Below are 19,857 nucleotides of genomic sequence, written 5' to 3'. Positions count from 1 at the left end.
ACTGACCATACTCCGTGAAAGTTTCCCAGATTCTCAGCTGGAAGTTACCTCAGAAACCCTGTTAATTCGTAATGTATTGAGCGAATCGCAAAACAGAAAGCATTTAACACGGAACACAAACAAAACTGGAAAACCAAATGCATTTTCAGACACAGCGAGCATGAATGCTAAATGTGAGACAGTCCGGGGGCATGAGCCATACAGTAATCACACAACTAACAACAGGGCAATTCCAAACTACTCTTTCAAACATACTGGAGCCTGAGTGCACCACCACTTCCCAGACAATGCTGCAAAGAGACAAAGAAAGAACATAATAAGAATGGGCCATAAAAAGTGAATTTCACCAATCACAGTCTCGATTAGATTACCTTTCCCTTCCGATGTCTCCAGGACGGAAATGACTGAAGTGGGAGAAATTCAATAACATATGACATCGAAATACATTGGAACGATTTTCTCATTGGCCAGAAAACCAAATAACGACGAGTCGAGTCACCGTAGGACTCTGTTTCGCAACAACGATGAAATAACAGTCTCCATTCGGTTCCAGTAAAAGCTCAACTTGCCTGGAACAGAAAGCAACAGTAGAGCTGCTGGCGATTTTCCGTGCGGGAAGCAAACACGATCACGACAGCACAGACACTTTGGAAAATTCGGCACTTTTCCACACCGCAGTCAATTCCCCGGGAAGCAAACTCATTTTTCTTCTGTTTTAAACAGAAATGAGGCAGGGATTGAAGCAGCATTTAAACCAGCTGTTCCGTTGGAGCTGTTCAGCAGAAATGGCCGCGGTGGAATTCGAACCCACGCCTCTATCGAGTCTGGAGCCTTAATCCAGCGCCTTAGACCGCTCGGCCACACTACCAGCACGCCCGCGAGTCCATTTTCTTGCACTTCCAATTGTGTTCCTGCATAACAACAGATTCAAACTGACGTGAAAAGGGTTGAATGATCCCTCTCCGACTCGCACAGCTGCTGGGATGTGCCCGTCTACAATATCAATTTCTCAGCAGTTAACGATAGCCCATCAATCCAGACAAAAATCACTGGTAAACTGAGTCTATCTTCTCAGACTGGATTCAGCTACAAATGTATCTGTGAGTGCGTGGGAATATATGATCGGTTATGATTGGGTCAAATTACCATGAGCTACTTGACATTACTGCAATTTCGATTCTTGCTTTGCTAAATGATTTCACCCATTGCTCGAAACAGGACAACTTTCACGTTTACACGGAACATGAAACACACCGGACTACAGGGAAAATGCACAAAGCTGAGCAGGCCGTGTCCCAAATCATACCGTGCAGCATAGTTTCAGTCACTGTGTCTGTTTTGCAGAATAAGGTTCCCAAAGAATGTTCCACCCTAAAACCGGAGGTAGCATTACAATCCGAGAACGACAGATTACATTGTGAGGAAGGTCTGACCTCGGGGCCGGTTCGAGATGTCACTTTCCTTGCCTTTTACCTTAACCGTGCAATTTGCTGCAGAGATTATCCCACCTGGACATGAGCCTCATCGATACCAAAAGAGTTGGAAACCTGTGTGTGAATCGATGAAAAAGCGCGACTCAATAAAGTTTAACAAGTTCCATGGTGCTTTTTAGAAATGCAGTTTCTGTTCACCTCAATCCAAAAGGCAGTTTCTGAACATAGTAACAGAAGTCAGAAGGTAATTACCTCACCCCACCCCCACTCCGGAAGAGGTGCTAACTGCCCTTGATTGCTTTTTGTTCACGATGTGAAGAGCTCTCACGCCTGAGTCACCGTCACGTCTCTGGTTGCTGAGTGAATCACAAAGAAGGACGTTCTCCAGAGCTGCAACTGCCTCACTTCCCCACTCGCCCTCCCCGTTTCCATTTTCCTGCTCGTCAGTGATGTAAAGAAAACCAAATGGATGCGATGTCATTCTGTCGCCTCTCTGTCGATTCCTCCGTTTCAGTTCCAACGTGGCTTAGATCTCGGGGCGCACCTTAATACTAGCGACGCTATGAAAGCACAGGTCCAGAGGTTCCTCTGAGAGTGTAATTTTTTTCATTGCTGTTGCTGATTGAATGAGCCACTAACGTGCGAACTGCTCCAAAACATGATTCAGGACCTCTGGTGCCAATTCTCGCACGTTGAATAACGACAGACACCTTCCAAATGAGGTCTTTCAGAGACGACTTTGGGATACATTTGACAGACAGACTAGTTGAGGAATCCGTGGTGCACTGTGACACCAGCACATCAGCTTCTTCCCTGTCTTTGAACCGGGCCGCCTGCGCAAGGAATGCGAATGCGGTAATGCTTTTCGTGGAAGGATCAGAAGGGGGTAACGACACTCTCAAACAGAATGGCATATGATAGGAAACAGGTTGGAGAAAAACTTTACAATGCTTTGCACAGTAATTAAATGGAATTGCATTGCATTGCACTACGAGAGAAGATTTGTTCAAGCAAACTCGAAAGCAGGTTTGCAGATGGGAAAGCAAGCAAGAAAGCTCCGTTCTTGTCGATGTCAAAGGCTGCGGTTGAAGAGCAGAGCAGTTTCTGCCCAGTTTCGAACTGGGGACCTTTCGCGTGTAAGGCGAACGTGATGACCACTACACTACAGAAACAAGCCTCGGTCGCCCCCGCTGCAGCTCAGTGGCATCCAGCACTGAAAGTTGAAGCCATTCTACCTTTCACCTTTCTGTTTCCGTTAGCTCGTTGTTTAATGGGACTTGTTTAATTTTGGCGATGTGGTGAGCATGGACGAGATACACCGAAGTGTCTGTTTCCACGCGGTGTACCCCAATAACGTTGTGTTGCTTACACCTGCTTTAAAGAATTACGTTTTTGCGGAGCTTACCGTCGCAGTCTGTGGCAAAATCATTTAGTCTGTTCGACTGCTCACGGGAAAGGTAGCATTGTGAAACACTGCAGAAACGTACGACTTCCTTACTTTTGCTCCGACTGACCATACTCCGTGAAAGTTTCCCAGATTCTCAGCTGGAAGTTACCTCAGAAACCCTGTTAATTCGTAATGTATTGAGCGAATCGCAAAACAGAAAGCATTTAACACGGAACACAAACAAAACTGGAAAACCAAATGCATTTTCAGACACAGCGAGCATGAATGCTAAATGTGAGACAGTCCGGGGGCATGAGCCATACAGTAATCACACAACTAACAACAGGGCAATTCCAAACTACTCTTTCAAACATACTGGAGCCTGAGTGCACCACCACTTCCCAGACAATGCTGCAAAGAGACAAAGAAAGAACATAATAAGAATGGGCCATAAAAAGTGAATTTCACCAATCACAGTCTCGATTAGATTACCTTTCCCTTCCGATGTCTCCAGGACGGAAATGACTGAAGTGGGAGAAATTCAATAACATATGACATCGAAATACATTGGAACGATTTTCTCATTGGCCAGAAAACCAAATAACGACGAGTCGAGTCACCGTAGGACTCTGTTTCGCAACAACGATGAAATAACAGTCTCCATTCGGTTCCAGTAAAAGCTCAACTTGCCTGGAACAGAAAGCAACAGTAGAGCTGCTGGCGATTTTCCGTGCGGGAAGCGAACACGATCACGACAGCACAGACACTTTGGAAAATTCGGCACTTTTCCACACCGCAGTCAATTCCCCGGGAAGCAAACTCATTTTTCTTCTGTTTTAAACAGAAATGAGGCAGGGATTGAAGCAGCATTTAAACCAGCTGTTCCGTTGGAGCTGTTCAGCAGAAATGGCCGCGGTGGAATTCGAACCCACGCCTCTATCGAGTCTGGAGCCTTAATCCAGCGCCTTAGACCGCTCGGCCACACTACCAGCACGCCCGCGAGTCCATTTTCTTGCACTTCCAATTGTGTTCCTGCATAACAACAGATTCAAACTGACGTGAAAAGGGTTGAATGATCCCTCTCCGACTCGCACAGCTGCTGGGATGTGCCCGTCTACAATATCAATTTCTCAGCAGTTAACGATAGCCCATCAATCCAGACAAAAATCACTGGTAAACTGAGTCTATCTTCTCAGACTGGATTCAGCTACAAATGTATCTGTGAGTGCGTGGGAATATATGATCGGTTATGATTGGGTCAAATTACCATGAGCTACTTGACATTACTGCAATTTCGATTCTTGCTTTGCTAAATGATTTCACCCATTGCTCGAAACAGGACAACTTTCACGTTTACACGGAACATGAAACACACCGGACTACAGGGAAAATGCACAAAGCTGAGCAGGCCGTGTCCCAAATCATACCGTGCAGCATAGTTTCAGTCACTGTGTCTGTTTTGCAGAATAAGGTTCCCAAAGAATGTTCCACCCTAAAACCGGAGGTAGCATTACAATCCGAGAACGACAGATTACATTGTGAGGAAGGTCTGACCTCGGGGCCGGTTCGAGATGTCACTTTCCTTGCCTTTTACCTTAACCGTGCAATTTGCTGCAGAGATTATCCCACCTGGACATGAGCCTCATCGATACCAAAAGAGTTGGAAACCTGTGTGTGAATCGATGAAAAAGCGCGACTCAATAAAGTTTAACAAGTTCCATGGTGCTTTTTAGAAATGCAGTTTCTGTTCACCTCAATCCAAAAGGCAGTTTCTGAACATAGTAACAGAAGTCAGAAGGTAATTACCTCACCCCACCCCCACTCCGGAAGAGGTGCTAACTGCCCTTGATTGCTTTTTGTTCACGATGTGAAGAGCTCTCACGCCTGAGTCACCGTCACGTCTCTGGTTGCTGAGTGAATCACAAAGAAGGACGTTCTCCAGAGCTGCAACTGCCTCACTTCCCCACTCGCCCTCCCCGTTTCCATTTTCCTGCTCGTCAGTGATGTAAAGAAAACCAAATGGATGCGATGTCATTCTGTCGCCTCTCTGTCGATTCCTCCGTTTCAGTTCCAACGTGGCTTAGATCTCGGGGCGCACCTTAATACTAGCGACGCTATGAAAGCACAGGTCCAGAGGTTCCTCTGAGAGTGTAATTTTTTTCATTGCTGTTGCTGATTGAATGAGCCACTAACGTGCGAACTGCTCCAAAACATGATTCAGGACCTCTGGTGCCAATTCTCGCACGTTGAATAACGACAGACACCTTCCAAATGAGGTCTTTCAGAGACGACTTTGGGATACATTTGACAGACAGACTAGTTGAGGAATCCGTGGTGCACTGTGACACCAGCACATCAGCTTCTTCCCTGTCTTTGAACCGGGCCGCCTGCGCAAGGAATGCGAATGCGGTAATGCTTTTCGTGGAAGGATCAGAAGGGGGTAACGACACTCTCAAACAGAATGGCATATGATAGGAAACAGGTTGGAGAAAAACTTTACAATGCTTTGCACAGTAATTAAATGGAATTGCATTGCACTACGAGAGAAGATTTGTTCAAGCAAACTCGAAAGCAGGTTTGCAGATGGGAAAGCAAGCAAGAAAGCTCCGTTCTTGTCGATGTCAAAGGCTGCGGTTGAAGAGCAGAGCAGTTTCTGCCCAGTTTCGAACTGGGGATCTTTCGCGTGTAAGGCGAACGTGATGACCACTACACTACAGAAACAAGCCTCGGTCGCCCCCGCTGCAGCTCAGTGGCATCCAGCACTGAAAGTTGAAGCCATTCTACCTTTCACCTTTCTGTTTCCGTTAGCTCGTTGTTTAATGGGACTTGTTTAATTTTGGCGATGTGGTGAGCATGGACGAGATACACCGAAGTGTCTGTTTCCACGCGGTGTACCCCAATAACGTTGTGTTGCTTACACCTGCTTTAAAGAATTACGTTTTTGCGGAGCTTACCGTCGCAGTCTGTGGCAAAATCATTTAGTCTGTTCGACTGCTCACGGGAAAGGTAGCATTGTGAAACACTGCAGAAACGTACGACTTCCTTACTTTTGCTCCGACTGACCATACTCCGTGAAAGTTTCCCAGATTCTCAGCTGGAAGTTACCTCAGAAACCCTGTTAATTCGTAATGTATTGAGCGAATCGCAAAACAGAAAGCATTTAACACGGAACACAAACAAAACTGGAAAACCAAATGCATTTTCAGACACAGCGAGCATGAATGCTAAATGTGAGACAGTCCGGGGGCATGAGCCATACAGTAATCACACAACTAACAACAGGGCAATTCCAAACTACTCTTTCAAACATACTGGAGCCTGAGTGCACCACCACTTCCCAGACAATGCTGCAAAGAGACAAAGAAAGAACATAATAAGAATGGGCCATAAAAAGTGAATTTCACCAATCACAGTCTCGATTAGATTACCTTTCCCTTCCGATGTCTCCAGGACGGAAATGACTGAAGTGGGAGAAATTCAATAACATATGACATCGAAATACATTGGAACGATTTTCTCATTGGCCAGAAAACCAAATAACGACGAGTCGAGTCACCGTAGGACTCTGTTTCGCAACAACGATGAAATAACAGTCTCCATTCGGTTCCAGTAAAAGCTCAACTTGCCTGGAACAGAAAGCAACAGTAGAGCTGCTGGCGATTTTCCGTGCGGGAAGCGAACACGATCACGACAGCACAGACACTTTGGAAAATTCGGCACTTTTCCACACCGCAGTCAATTCCCCGGGAAGCAAACTCATTTTCCTTCTGTTTTAAACAGAAATGAGGCAGGGATTGAAGCAGCATTTAAACCAGCTGTTCCGTTGGAGCTGTTCAGCAGAAATGGCAGCGGTGGGATTCGAACCCACGCCTCTATCGAGTCTGGAGCCTTAATCCAGCGCCTTAGACCGCTCGGCCACACTACCAGCACGCCCGCGAGTCCATTTTCTTGCACTTCCAATTGTGTTCCTGCATAACAACAGATTCAAACTGACGTGAAAAGGGTTGAATGATCCCTCTCCGACTCGCACAGCTGCTGGGATGTGCCCGTCTACAATATCAATTTCTCAGCAGTTAACGATAGCCCATCAATCCAGACAAAAATCACTGGTAAACTGAGTCTATCTTCTCAGACTGGATTCAGCTACAAATGTATCTGTGAGTGCGTGGGAATATATGATCGGTTATGATTGGGTCAAATTACCATGAGCTACTTGACATTACTGCAATTTCGATTCTTGCTTTGCTAAATGATTTCACCCATTGCTCGAAACAGGACAACTTTCACGTTTACACGGAACATGAAACACACCGGACTACAGGGAAAATGCACAAAGCTGAGCAGGCCGTGTCCCAAATCATACCGTGCAGCATAGTTTCAGTCACTGTGTCTGTTTTGCAGAATAAGGTTCCCAAAGAATGTTCCACCCTAAAACCGGAGGTAGCATTACAATCCGAGAACGACAGATTACATTGTGAGGAAGGTCTGACCTCGGGGCCGGTTCGAGATGTCACTTTCCTTGCCTTTTACCTTAACCGTGCAATTTGCTGCAGAGATTATCACACCTGGACATGAGCCTCATCGATACCAAAAGAGTTGGAAACCTGTGTGTGAATCGATGAAAAAGCGCGACTCAATAAAGTTTAACAAGTTCCATGGTGCTTTTTAGAAATGCAGTTTCTGTTCACCTCAATCCAAAAGGCAGTTTCTGAACATAGTAACAGAAGTCAGAAGGTAATTACCTCACCCCACCCCCACTCCGGAAGAGGTGCTAACTGCCCTTGATTGCTTTTTGTTCACGATGTGAAGAGCTCTCACGCCTGAGTCACCGTCACGTCTCTGGTTGCTGAGTGAATCACAAAGAAGGACGTTCTCCAGAGCTGCAACTGCCTCACTTCCCCACTCGCCCTCCCCGTTTCCATTTTCCTGCTCGTCAGTGATGTAAAGAAAACCAAATGGATGCGATGTCATTCTGTCGCCTCTCTGTCGATTCCTCCGTTTCAGTTCCAACGTGGCTTAGATCTCGGGGCGCACCTTAATACTAGCGACGCTATGAAAGCACAGGTCCAGAGGTTCCTCTGAGAGTGTAATTTTTTTCATTGCTGTTGCTGATTGAATGAGCCACTAACGTGCGAACTGCTCCAAAACATGATTCAGGACCTCTGGTGCCAATTCTCGCACGTTGAATAACGACAGACACCTTCCAAATGAGGTCTTTCAGAGACGACTTTGGGATACATTTGACAGACAGACTAGTTGAGGAATCCGTGGTGCACTGTGACACCAGCACATCAGCTTCTTCCCTGTCTTTGAACCGGGCCGCCTGCGCAAGGAATGCGAATGCGGTAATGCTTTTCGTGGAAGGATCAGAAGGGGGTAACGACACTCTCAAACAGAATGGCATATGATAGGAAACAGGTTGGAGAAAAACTTTACAATGCTTTGCACAGTAATTAAATGGAATTGCATTGCACTACGAGAGAAGATTTGTTCAAGCAAACTCGAAAGCAGGTTTGCAGATGGGAAAGCAAGCAAGAAAGCTCCGTTCTTGTCGATGTCAAAGGCTGCGGTTGAAGAGCAGAGCAGTTTCTGCCCAGTTTCGAACTGGGGACCTTTCGCGTGTAAGGCGAACGTGATGACCACTACACTACAGAAACAAGCCTCGGTCGCCCCCGCTGCAGCTCAGTGGCATCCAGCACTGAAAGTTGAAGCCATTCTACCTTTCACCTTTCTGTTTCCGTTAGCTCGTTGTTTAATGGGACTTGTTTAATTTTGGCGATGTGGTGAGCATGGACGAGATACACCGAAGTGTCTGTTTCCACGCGGTGTACCCCAATAACGTTGTGTTGCTTACACCTGCTTTAAAGAATTACGTTTTTGCGGAGCTTACCGTCGCAGTCTGTGGCAAAATCATTTAGTCTGTTCGACTGCTCACGGGAAAGGTAGCATTGTGAAACACTGCAGAAACGTACGACTTCCTTACTTTTGCTCCGACTGACCATACTCCGTGAAAGTTTCCCAGATTCTCAGCTGGAAGTTACCTCAGAAACCCTGTTAATTCGTAATGTATTGAGCGAATCGCAAAACAGAAAGCATTTAACACGGAACACAAACAAAACTGGAAAACCAAATGCATTTTCAGACACAGCGAGCATGAATGCTAAATGTGAGACAGTCCGGGGGCATGAGCCATACAGTAATCACACAACTAACAACAGGGCAATTCCAAACTACTCTTTCAAACATACTGGAGCCTGAGTGCACCACCACTTCCCAGACAATGCTGCAAAGAGACAAAGAAAGAACATAATAAGAATGGGCCATAAAAAGTGAATTTCACCAATCACAGTCTCGATTAGATTACCTTTCCCTTCCGATGTCTCCAGGACGGAAATGACTGAAGTGGGAGAAATTCAATAACATATGACATCGAAATACATTGGAACGATTTTCTCATTGGCCAGAAAACCAAATAACGACGAGTCGAGTCACCGTAGGACTCTGTTTCGCAACAACGATGAAATAACAGTCTCCATTCGGTTCCAGTAAAAGCTCAACTTGCCTGGAACAGAAAGCAACAGTAGAGCTGCTGGCGATTTTCCGTGCGGGAAGCGAACACGATCACGACAGCACAGACACTTTGGAAAATTCGGCACTTTTCCACACCGCAGTCAATTCCCCGGGAAGCAAACTCATTTTTCTTCTGTTTTAAACAGAAATGAGGCAGGGATTGAAGCAGCATTTAAACCAGCTGTTCCGTTGGAGCTGTTCAGCAGAAATGGCCGCGGTGGAATTCGAACCCACGCCTCTATCGAGTCTGGAGCCTTAATCCAGCGCCTTAGACCGCTCGGCCACACTACCAGCACGCCCGCGAGTCCATTTTCTTGCACTTCCAATTGTGTTCCTGCATAACAACAGATTCAAACTGACGTGAAAAGGGTTGAATGATCCCTCTCCGACTCGCACAGCTGCTGGGATGTGCCCGTCTACAATATCAATTTCTCAGCAGTTAACGATAGCCCATCAATCCAGACAAAAATCACTGGTAAACTGAGTCTATCTTCTCAGACTGGATTCAGCTACAAATGTATCTGTGAGTGCGTGGGAATATATGATCGGTTATGATTGGGTCAAATTACCATGAGCTACTTGACATTACTGCAATTTCGATTCTTGCTTTGCTAAATGATTTCACCCATTGCTCGAAACAGGACAACTTTCACGTTTACACGGAACATGAAACACACCGGACTACAGGGAAAATGCACAAAGCTGAGCAGGCCGTGTCCCAAATCATACCGTGCAGCATAGTTTCAGTCACTGTGTCTGTTTTGCAGAATAAGGTTCCCAAAGAATGTTCCACCCTAAAACCGGAGGTAGCATTACAATCCGAGAACGACAGATTACATTGTGAGGAAGGTCTGACCTCGGGGCCGGTTCGAGATGTCACTTTCCTTGCCTTTTACCTTAACCGTGCAATTTGCTGCAGAGATTATCCCACCTGGACATGAGCCTCATCGATACCAAAAGAGTTGGAAACCTGTGTGTGAATCGATGAAAAAGCGCGACTCAATAAAGTTTAACAAGTTCCATGGTGCTTTTTAGAAATGCAGTTTCTGTTCACCTCAATCCAAAAGGCAGTTTCTGAACATAGTAACAGAAGTCAGAAGGTAATTACCTCACCCCACCCCCACTCCGGAAGAGGTGCTAACTGCCCTTGATTGCTTTTTGTTCACGATGTGAAGAGCTCTCACGCCTGAGTCACCGTCACGTCTCTGGTTGCTGAGTGAATCACAAAGAAGGACGTTCTCCAGAGCTGCAACTGCCTCACTTCCCCACTCGCCCTCCCCGTTTCCATTTTCCTGCTCGTCAGTGATGTAAAGAAAACCAAATGGATGCGATGTCATTCTGTCGCCTCTCTGTCGATTCCTCCGTTTCAGTTCCAACGTGGCTTAGATCTCGGGGCGCACCTTAATACTAGCGACGCTATGAAAGCACAGGTCCAGAGGTTCCTCTGAGAGTGTAATTTTTTTCATTGCTGTTGCTGATTGAATGAGCCACTAACGTGCGAACTGCTCCAAAACATGATTCAGGACCTCTGGTGCCAATTCTCGCACGTTGAATAACGACAGACACCTTCCAAATGAGGTCTTTCAGAGACGACTTTGGGATACATTTGACAGACAGACTAGTTGAGGAATCCGTGGTGCACTGTGACACCAGCACATCAGCTTCTTCCCTGTCTTTGAACCGGGCCGCCTGCGCAAGGAATGCGAATGCGGTAATGCTTTTCGTGGAAGGATCAGAAGGGGGTAACGACACTCTCAAACAGAATGGCATATGATAGGAAACAGGTTGGAGAAAAACTTTACAATGCTTTGCACAGTAATTAAATGGAATTGCATTGCATTGCATTGCACTACGAGAGAAGATTTGTTCAAGCAAACTCGAAAGCAGGTTTGCAGATGGGAAAGCAAGCAAGAAAGCTCCGTTCTTGTCGATGTCAAAGGCTGCGGTTGAAGAGCAGAGCAGTTTCTGCCCAGTTTCGAACTGGGGACCTTTCGCGTGTAAGGCGAACGTGATGACCACTACACTACAGAAACAAGCCTCGGTCGCCCCCGCTGCAGCTCAGTGGCATCCAGCACTGAAAGTTGAAGCCATTCTACCTTTCACCTTTCTGTTTCCGTTAGCTCGTTGTTTAATGGGACTTGTTTAATTTTGGCGATGTGGTGAGCATGGACGAGATACACCGAAGTGTCTGTTTCCACGCGGTGTACCCCAATAACGTTGTGTTGCTTACACCTGCTTTAAAGAATTACGTTTTTGCGGAGCTTACCGTCGCAGTCTGTGGCAAAATCATTTAGTCTGTTCGACTGCTCACGGGAAAGGTAGCATTGTGAAACACTGCAGAAACGTACGACTTCCTTACTTTTGCTCCGACTGACCATACTCCGTGAAAGTTTCCCAGATTCTCAGCTGGAAGTTACCTCAGAAACCCTGTTAATTCGTAATGTATTGAGCGAATCGCAAAACAGAAAGCATTTAACACGGAACACAAACAAAACTGGAAAACCAAATGCATTTTCAGACACAGCGAGCATGAATGCTAAATGTGAGACAGTCCGGGGGCATGAGCCATACAGTAATCACACAACTAACAACAGGGCAATTCCAAACTACTCTTTCAAACATACTGGAGCCTGAGTGCACCACCACTTCCCAGACAATGCTGCAAAGAGACAAAGAAAGAACATAATAAGAATGGGCCATAAAAAGTGAATTTCACCAATCACAGTCTCGATTAGATTACCTTTCCCTTCCGATGTCTCCAGGACGGAAATGACTGAAGTGGGAGAAATTCAATAACATATGACATCGAAATACATTGGAACGATTTTCTCATTGGCCAGAAAACCAAATAACGACGAGTCGAGTCACCGTAGGACTCTGTTTCGCAACAACGATGAAATAACAGTCTCCATTCGGTTCCAGTAAAAGCTCAACTTGCCTGGAACAGAAAGCAACAGTAGAGCTGCTGGCGATTTTCCGTGCGGGAAGCGAACACGATCACGACAGCACAGACACTTTGGAAAATTCGGCACTTTTCCACACCGCAGTCAATTCCCCGGGAAGCAAACTCATTTTTCTTCTGTTTTAAACAGAAATGAGGCAGGGATTGAAGCAGCATTTAAACCAGCTGTTCCGTTGGAGCTGTTCAGCAGAAATGGCCGCGGTGGAATTCGAACCCACGCCTCTATCGAGTCTGGAGCCTTAATCCAGCGCCTTAGACCGCTCGGCCACACTACCAGCACGCCCGCGAGTCCATTTTCTTGCACTTCCAATTGTGTTCCTGCATAACAACAGATTCAAACTGACGTGAAAAGGGTTGAATGATCCCTCTCCGACTCGCACAGCTGCTGGGATGTGCCCGTCTACAATATCAATTTCTCAGCAGTTAACGATAGCCCATCAATCCAGACAAAAATCACTGGTAAACTGAGTCTATCTTCTCAGACTGGATTCAGCTACAAATGTATCTGTGAGTGCGTGGGAATATATGATCGGTTATGATTGGGTCAAATTACCATGAGCTACTTGACATTACTGCAATTTCGATTCTTGCTTTGCTAAATGATTTCACCCATTGCTCGAAACAGGACAACTTTCACGTTTACACGGAACATGAAACACACCGGACTACAGGGAAAATGCACAAAGCTGAGCAGGCCGTGTCCCAAATCATACCGTGCAGCATAGTTTCAGTCACTGTGTCTGTTTTGCAGAATAAGGTTCCCAAAGAATGTTCCACCCTAAAACCGGAGGTAGCATTACAATCCGAGAACGACAGATTACATTGTGAGGAAGGTCTGACCTCGGGGCCGGTTCGAGATGTCACTTTCCTTGCCTTTTACCTTAACCGTGCAATTTGCTGCAGAGATTATCCCACCTGGACATGAGCCTCATCGATACCAAAAGAGTTGGAAACCTGTGTGTGAATCGATGAAAAAGCGCGACTCAATAAAGTTTAACAAGTTCCATGGTGCTTTTTAGAAATGCAGTTTCTGTTCACCTCAATCCAAAAGGCAGTTTCTGAACATAGTAACAGAAGTCAGAAGGTAATTACCTCACCCCACCCCCACTCCGGAAGAGGTGCTAACTGCCCTTGATTGCTTTTTGTTCACGATGTGAAGAGCTCTCACGCCTGAGTCACCGTCACGTCTCTGGTTGCTGAGTGAATCACAAAGAAGGACGTTCTCCAGAGCTGCAACTGCCTCACTTCCCCACTCGCCCTCCCCGTTTCCATTTTCCTGCTCGTCAGTGATGTAAAGAAAACCAAATGGATGCGATGTCATTCTGTCGCCTCTCTGTCGATTCCTCCGTTTCAGTTCCAACGTGGCTTAGATCTCGGGGCGCACCTTAATACTAGCGACGCTATGAAAGCACAGGTCCAGAGGTTCCTCTGAGAGTGTAATTTTTTTCATTGCTGTTGCTGATTGAATGAGCCACTAACGTGCGAACTGCTCCAAAACATGATTCAGGACCTCTGGTGCCAATTCTCGCACGTTGAATAACGACAGACACCTTCCAAATGAGGTCTTTCAGAGACGACTTTGGGATACATTTGACAGACAGACTAGTTGAGGAATCCGTGGTGCACTGTGACACCAGCACATCAGCTTCTTCCCTGTCTTTGAACCGGGCCGCCTGCGCAAGGAATGCGAATGCGGTAATGCTTTTCGTGGAAGGATCAGAAGGGGGTAACGACACTCTCAAACAGAATGGCATATGATAGGAAACAGGTTGGAGAAAAACTTTACAATGCTTTGCACAGTAATTAAATGGAATTGCATTGCATTGCATTGCACTACGAGAGAAGATTTGTTCAAGCAAACTCGAAAGCAGGTTTGCAGATGGGAAAGCAAGCAAGAAAGCTCCGTTCTTGTCGATGTCAAAGGCTGCGGTTGAAGAGCAGAGCAGTTTCTGCCCAGTTTCGAACTGGGGACCTTTCGCGTGTAAGGCGAACGTGATGACCACTACACTACAGAAACAAGCCTCGGTCGCCCCCGCTGCAGCTCAGTGGCATCCAGCACTGAAAGTTGAAGCCATTCTACCTTTCACCTTTCTGTTTCCGTTAGCTCGTTGTTTAATGGGACTTGTTTAATTTTGGCGATGTGGTGAGCATGGACGAGATACACCGAAGTGTCTGTTTCCACGCGGTGTACCCCAATAACGTTGTGTTGCTTACACCTGCTTTAAAGAATTACGTTTTTGCGGAGCTTACCGTCGCAGTCTGTGGCAAAATCATTTAGTCTGTTCGACTGCTCACGGGAAAGGTAGCATTGTGAAACACTGCAGAAACGTACGACTTCCTTACTTTTGCTCCGACTGACCATACTCCGTGAAAGTTTCCCAGATTCTCAGCTGGAAGTTACCTCAGAAACCCTGTTAATTCGTAATGTATTGAGCGAATCGCAAAACAGAAAGCATTTAACACGGAACACAAACAAAACTGGAAAACCAAATGCATTTTCAGACACAGCGAGCATGAATGCTAAATGTGAGACAGTCCGGGGGCATGAGCCATACAGTAATCACACAACTAACAACAGGGCAATTCCAAACTACTCTTTCAAACATACTGGAGCCTGAGTGCACCACCACTTCCCAGACAATGCTGCAAAGAGACAAAGAAAGAACATAATAAGAATGGGCCATAAAAAGTGAATTTCACCAATCACAGTCTCGATTAGATTACCTTTCCCTTCCGATGTCTCCAGGACGGAAATGACTGAAGTGGGAGAAATTCAATAACATATGACATCGAAATACATTGGAACGATTTTCTCATTGGCCAGAAAACCAAATAACGACGAGTCGAGTCACCGTAGGACTCTGTTTCGCAACAACGATGAAATAACAGTCTCCATTCGGTTCCAGTAAAAGCTCAACTTGCCTGGAACAGAAAGCAACAGTAGAGCTGCTGGCGATTTTCCGTGCGGGAAGCGAACACGATCACGACAGCACAGACACTTTGGAAAATTCGGCACTTTTCCACACCGCAGTCAATTCCCCGGGAAGCAAACTCATTTTCCTTCTGTTTTAAACAGAAATGAGGCAGGGATTGAAGCAGCATTTAAACCAGCTGTTCCGTTGGAGCTGTTCAGCAGAAATGGCAGCGGTGGGATTCGAACCCACGCCTCTATCGAGTCTGGAGCCTTAATCCAGCGCCTTAGACCGCTCGGCCACACTACCAGCACGCCCGCGAGTCCATTTTCTTGCACTTCCAATTGTGTTCCTGCATAACAACAGATTCAAACTGACGTGAAAAGGGTTGAATGATCCCTCTCCGACTCGCACAGCTGCTGGGATGTGCCCGTCTACAATATCAATTTCTCAGCAGTTAACGATAGCCCATCAATCCAGACAAAAATCACTGGTAAACTGAGTCTATCTTCTCAGACTGGATTCAGCTACAAATGTATCTGTGAGTGCGTGGGAATATATGATCGGTTATGATTGGGTCAAATTACCATGAGCTACTTGACATTACTGCAATTTCGATTCTTGCTTTGCTAAATGATTTCACCCATTGCTCGAAACAGGACAACTTTCACGTTTACACGGAACATGAAACACACCGGACTACAGGGAAAATGCACAAAGCTGAGCAGGCCGTGTCCCAAATCATACCGTGCAGCATAGTTTCAGTCACTGTGTCTGTTTTGCAGAATAAGGTTCCCAAAGAATGTTCCACCCTAAAACCGGAGGTAGCATTACAATCCGAGAACGACAGATTACATTGTGAGGAAGGTCTGACCTCGGGGCCGGTTCGAGATGTCACTTTCCTTGCCTTTTACCTTAACCGTGCAATTTGCTGCAGAGATTATCACACCTGGACATGAGCCTCATCGATACCAAAAGAGTTGGAAACCTGTGTGTGAATCGATGAAAAAGCGCGACTCAATAAAGTTTAACAAGTTCCATGGTGCTTTTTAGAAATGCAGTTTCTGTTCACCTCAATCCAAAAGGCAGTTTCTGAACATAGTAACAGAAGTCAGAAGGTAATTACCTCACCCCACCCCCACTCCGGAAGAGGTGCTAACTGCCCTTGATTGCTTTTTGTTCACGATGTGAAGAGCTCTCACGCCTGAGTCACCGTCACGTCTCTGGTTGCTGAGTGAATCACAAAGAAGGACGTTCTCCAGAGCTGCAACTGCCTCACTTCCCCACTCGCCCTCCCCGTTTCCATTTTCCTGCTCGTCAGTGATGTAAAGAAAACCAAATGGATGCGATGTCATTCTGTCGCCTCTCTGTCGATTCCTCCGTTTCAGTTCCAACGTGGCTTAGATCTCGGGGCGCACCTTAATACTAGCGACGCTATGAAAGCACAGGTCCAGAGGTTCCTCTGAGAGTGTAATTTTTTTCATTGCTGTTGCTGATTGAATGAGCCACTAACGTGCGAACTGCTCCAAAACATGATTCAGGACCTCTGGTGCCAATTCTCGCACGTTGAATAACGACAGACACCTTCCAAATGAGGTCTTTCAGAGACGACTTTGGGATACATTTGACAGACAGACTAGTTGAGGAATCCGTGGTGCACTGTGACACCAGCACATCAGCTTCTTCCCTGTCTTTGAACCGGGCCGCCTGCGCAAGGAATGCGAATGCGGTAATGCTTTTCGTGGAAGGATCAGAAGGGGGTAACGACACTCTCAAACAGAATGGCATATGATAGGAAACAGGTTGGAGAAAAACTTTACAATGCTTTGCACAGTAATTAAATGGAATTGCATTGCATTGCATTGCACTACGAGAGAAGATTTGTTCAAGCAAACTCGAAAGCAGGTTTGCAGATGGGAAAGCAAGCAAGAAAGCTCCGTTCTTGTCGATGTCAAAGGCTGCGGTTGAAGAGCAGAGCAGTTTCTGCCCAGTTTCGAACTGGGGACCTTTCGCGTGTAAGGCGAACGTGATGACCACTACACTACAGAAACAAGCCTCGGTCGCCCCCGCTGCAGCTCAGTGGCATCCAGCACTGAAAGTTGAAGCCATTCTACCTTTCACCTTTCTGTTTCCGTTAGCTCGTTGTTTAATGGGACTTGTTTAATTTTGGCGATGTGGTGAGCATGGACGAGATACACCGAAGTGTCTGTTTCCACGCGGTGTACCCCAATAACGTTGTGTTGCTTACACCTGCTTTAAAGAATTACGTTTTTGCGGAGCTTACCGTCGCAGTCTGTGGCAAAATCATTTAGTCTGTTCGACTGCTCACGGGAAAGGTAGCATTGTGAAACACTGCAGAAACGTACGACTTCCTTACTTTTGCTCCGACTGACCATACTCCGTGAAAGTTTCCCAGATTCTCAGCTGGAAGTTACCTCAGAAACCCTGTTAATTCGTAATGTATTGAGCGAATCGCAAAACAGAAAGCATTTAACACGGAACACAAACAAAACTGGAAAACCAAATGCATTTTCAGACACAGCGAGCATGAATGCTAAATGTGAGACAGTCCGGGGGCATGAGCCATACAGTAATCACACAACTAACAACAGGGCAATTCCAAACTACTCTTTCAAACATACTGGAGCCTGAGTGCACCACCACTTCCCAGACAATGCTGCAAAGAGACAAAGAAAGAACATAATAAGAATGGGCCATAAAAAGTGAATTTCACCAATCACAGTCTCGATTAGATTACCTTTCCCTTCCGATGTCTCCAGGACGGAAATGACTGAAGTGGGAGAAATTCAATAACATATGACATCGAAATACATTGGAACGATTTTCTCATTGGCCAGAAAACCAAATAACGACGAGTCGAGTCACCGTAGGACTCTGTTTCGCAACAACGATGAAATAACAGTCTCCATTCGGTTCCAGTAAAAGCTCAACTTGCCTGGAACAGAAAGCAACAGTAGAGCTGCTGGCGATTTTCCGTGCGGGAAGCGAACACGATCACGACAGCACAGACACTTTGGAAAATTCGGCACTTTTCCACACCGCAGTCAATTCCCCGGGAAGCAAACTCATTTTTCTTCTGTTTTAAACAGAAATGAGGCAGGGATTGAAGCAGCATTTAAACCAGCTGTTCCGTTGGAGCTGTTCAGCAGAAATGGCCGCGGTGGAATTCGAACCCACCCCTCTATCGAGTCTGGAGCCTTAATCCAGCGCCTTAGACCGCTCGGCCACACTACCAGCACGCCCGCGAGTCCATTTTCTTGCACTTCCAATTGTGTTCCTGCATAACAACAGATTCAAACTGACGTGAAAAGGGTTGAATGATCCCTCTCCGACTCGCACAGCTGCTGGGATGTGCCCGTCTACAATATCAATTTCTCAGCAGTTAACGATAGCCCATCAATCCAGACAAAAATCACTGGTAAACTGAGTCTATCTTCTCAGACTGGATTCAGCTACAAATGTATCTGTGAGTGCGTGGGAATATATGATCGGTTATGATTGGGTCAAATTACCATGAGCTACTTGACATTACTGCAATTTCGATTCTTGCTTTGCTAAATGATTTCACCCATTGCTCGAAACAGGACAACTTTCACGTTTACACGGAACATGAAACACACCGGACTACAGGGAAAATGCACAAAGCTGAGCAGGCCGTGTCCCAAATCATACCGTGCAGCATAGTTTCAGTCACTGTGTCTGTTTTGCAGAATAAGGTTCCCAAAGAATGTTCCACCCTAAAACCGGAGGTAGCATTACAATCCGAGAACGACAGATTACATTGTGAGGAAGGTCTGACCTCGGGGCCGGTTCGAGATGTCACTTTCCTTGCCTTTTACCTTAACCGTGCAATTTGCTGCAGAGATTATCCCACCTGGACATGAGCCTCATCGATACCAAAAGAGTTGGAAACCTGTGTGTGAATCGATGAAAAAGCGCGACTCAATAAAGTTTAACAAGTTCCATGGTGCTTTTTAGAAATGCAGTTTCTGTTCACCTCAATCCAAAAGGCAGTTTCTGAACATAGTAACAGAAGTCAGAAGGTAATTACCTCACCCCACCCCCACTCCGGAAGAGGTGCTAACTGCCCTTGATTGCTTTTTGTTCACGATGTGAAGAGCTCTCACGCCTGAGTCACCGTCACGTCTCTGGTTGCTGAGTGAATCACAAAGAAGGACGTTCTCCAGAGCTGCAACTGCCTCACTTCCCCACTCGCCCTCCCCGTTTCCATTTTCCTGCTCGTCAGTGATGTAAAGAAAACCAAATGGATGCGATGTCATTCTGTCGCCTCTCTGTCGATTCCTCCGTTTCAGTTCCAACGTGGCTTAGATCTCGGGGCGCACCTTAATACTAGCGACGCTATGAAAGCACAGGTCCAGAGGTTCCTCTGAGAGTGTAATTTTTTTCATTGCTGTTGCTGATTGAATGAGCCACTAACGTGCGAACTGCTCCAAAACATGATTCAGGACCTCTGGTGCCAATTCTCGCACGTTGAATAACGACAGACACCTTCCAAATGAGGTCTTTCAGAGACGACTTTGGGATACATTTGACAGACAGACTAGTTGAGGA

At 46.1% G+C, this 19,857-nt stretch overlaps 8 non-coding genes across 8 annotated transcripts; all 8 read right to left on the bottom strand.

Moving 5' to 3' along the window:
• Positions 1-2,532: 2,532 nt before the first annotated feature.
• Positions 2,533-2,605, bottom strand: trnav-uac (transfer RNA valine (anticodon UAC)). The gene has a single exon. It is a non-coding gene; the product is annotated as a tRNA-Val (tRNA).
• Positions 2,606-5,468: 2,863 nt separating this feature from the next.
• trnav-uac (transfer RNA valine (anticodon UAC)) lies at positions 5,469-5,541 on the bottom strand. Its single transcript has one exon. It is a non-coding gene; the product is annotated as a tRNA-Val (tRNA).
• A 1,122-nt stretch (positions 5,542-6,663) lies between these two features.
• On the bottom strand, positions 6,664-6,745 carry trnal-aag (transfer RNA leucine (anticodon AAG)). The gene has a single exon. It is a non-coding gene; the product is annotated as a tRNA-Leu (tRNA).
• A 1,659-nt stretch (positions 6,746-8,404) lies between these two features.
• On the bottom strand, positions 8,405-8,477 carry trnav-uac (transfer RNA valine (anticodon UAC)). Its single transcript has one exon. It is a non-coding gene; the product is annotated as a tRNA-Val (tRNA).
• A 2,873-nt stretch (positions 8,478-11,350) lies between these two features.
• trnav-uac (transfer RNA valine (anticodon UAC)) lies at positions 11,351-11,423 on the bottom strand. Its single transcript has one exon. It is a non-coding gene; the product is annotated as a tRNA-Val (tRNA).
• Positions 11,424-14,296: 2,873 nt separating this feature from the next.
• trnav-uac (transfer RNA valine (anticodon UAC)) lies at positions 14,297-14,369 on the bottom strand. The gene has a single exon. It is a non-coding gene; the product is annotated as a tRNA-Val (tRNA).
• A 1,122-nt stretch (positions 14,370-15,491) lies between these two features.
• On the bottom strand, positions 15,492-15,573 carry trnal-aag (transfer RNA leucine (anticodon AAG)). Its single transcript has one exon. It is a non-coding gene; the product is annotated as a tRNA-Leu (tRNA).
• Positions 15,574-17,242: 1,669 nt separating this feature from the next.
• trnav-uac (transfer RNA valine (anticodon UAC)) lies at positions 17,243-17,315 on the bottom strand. Its single transcript has one exon. It is a non-coding gene; the product is annotated as a tRNA-Val (tRNA).
• Positions 17,316-19,857: the final 2,542 nt, after the last annotated feature.

Source organism: Chiloscyllium punctatum, chromosome 18 (genome assembly GCF_047496795.1).
Source record: "Chiloscyllium punctatum isolate Juve2018m chromosome 18, sChiPun1.3, whole genome shotgun sequence".
Taxonomy (NCBI): Eukaryota; Metazoa; Chordata; class Chondrichthyes; order Orectolobiformes; family Hemiscylliidae; genus Chiloscyllium; species Chiloscyllium punctatum.
Note: the sequence above shows the minus strand (reverse complement) of the source record. Positions and strands in the feature narration are given on the sequence as shown.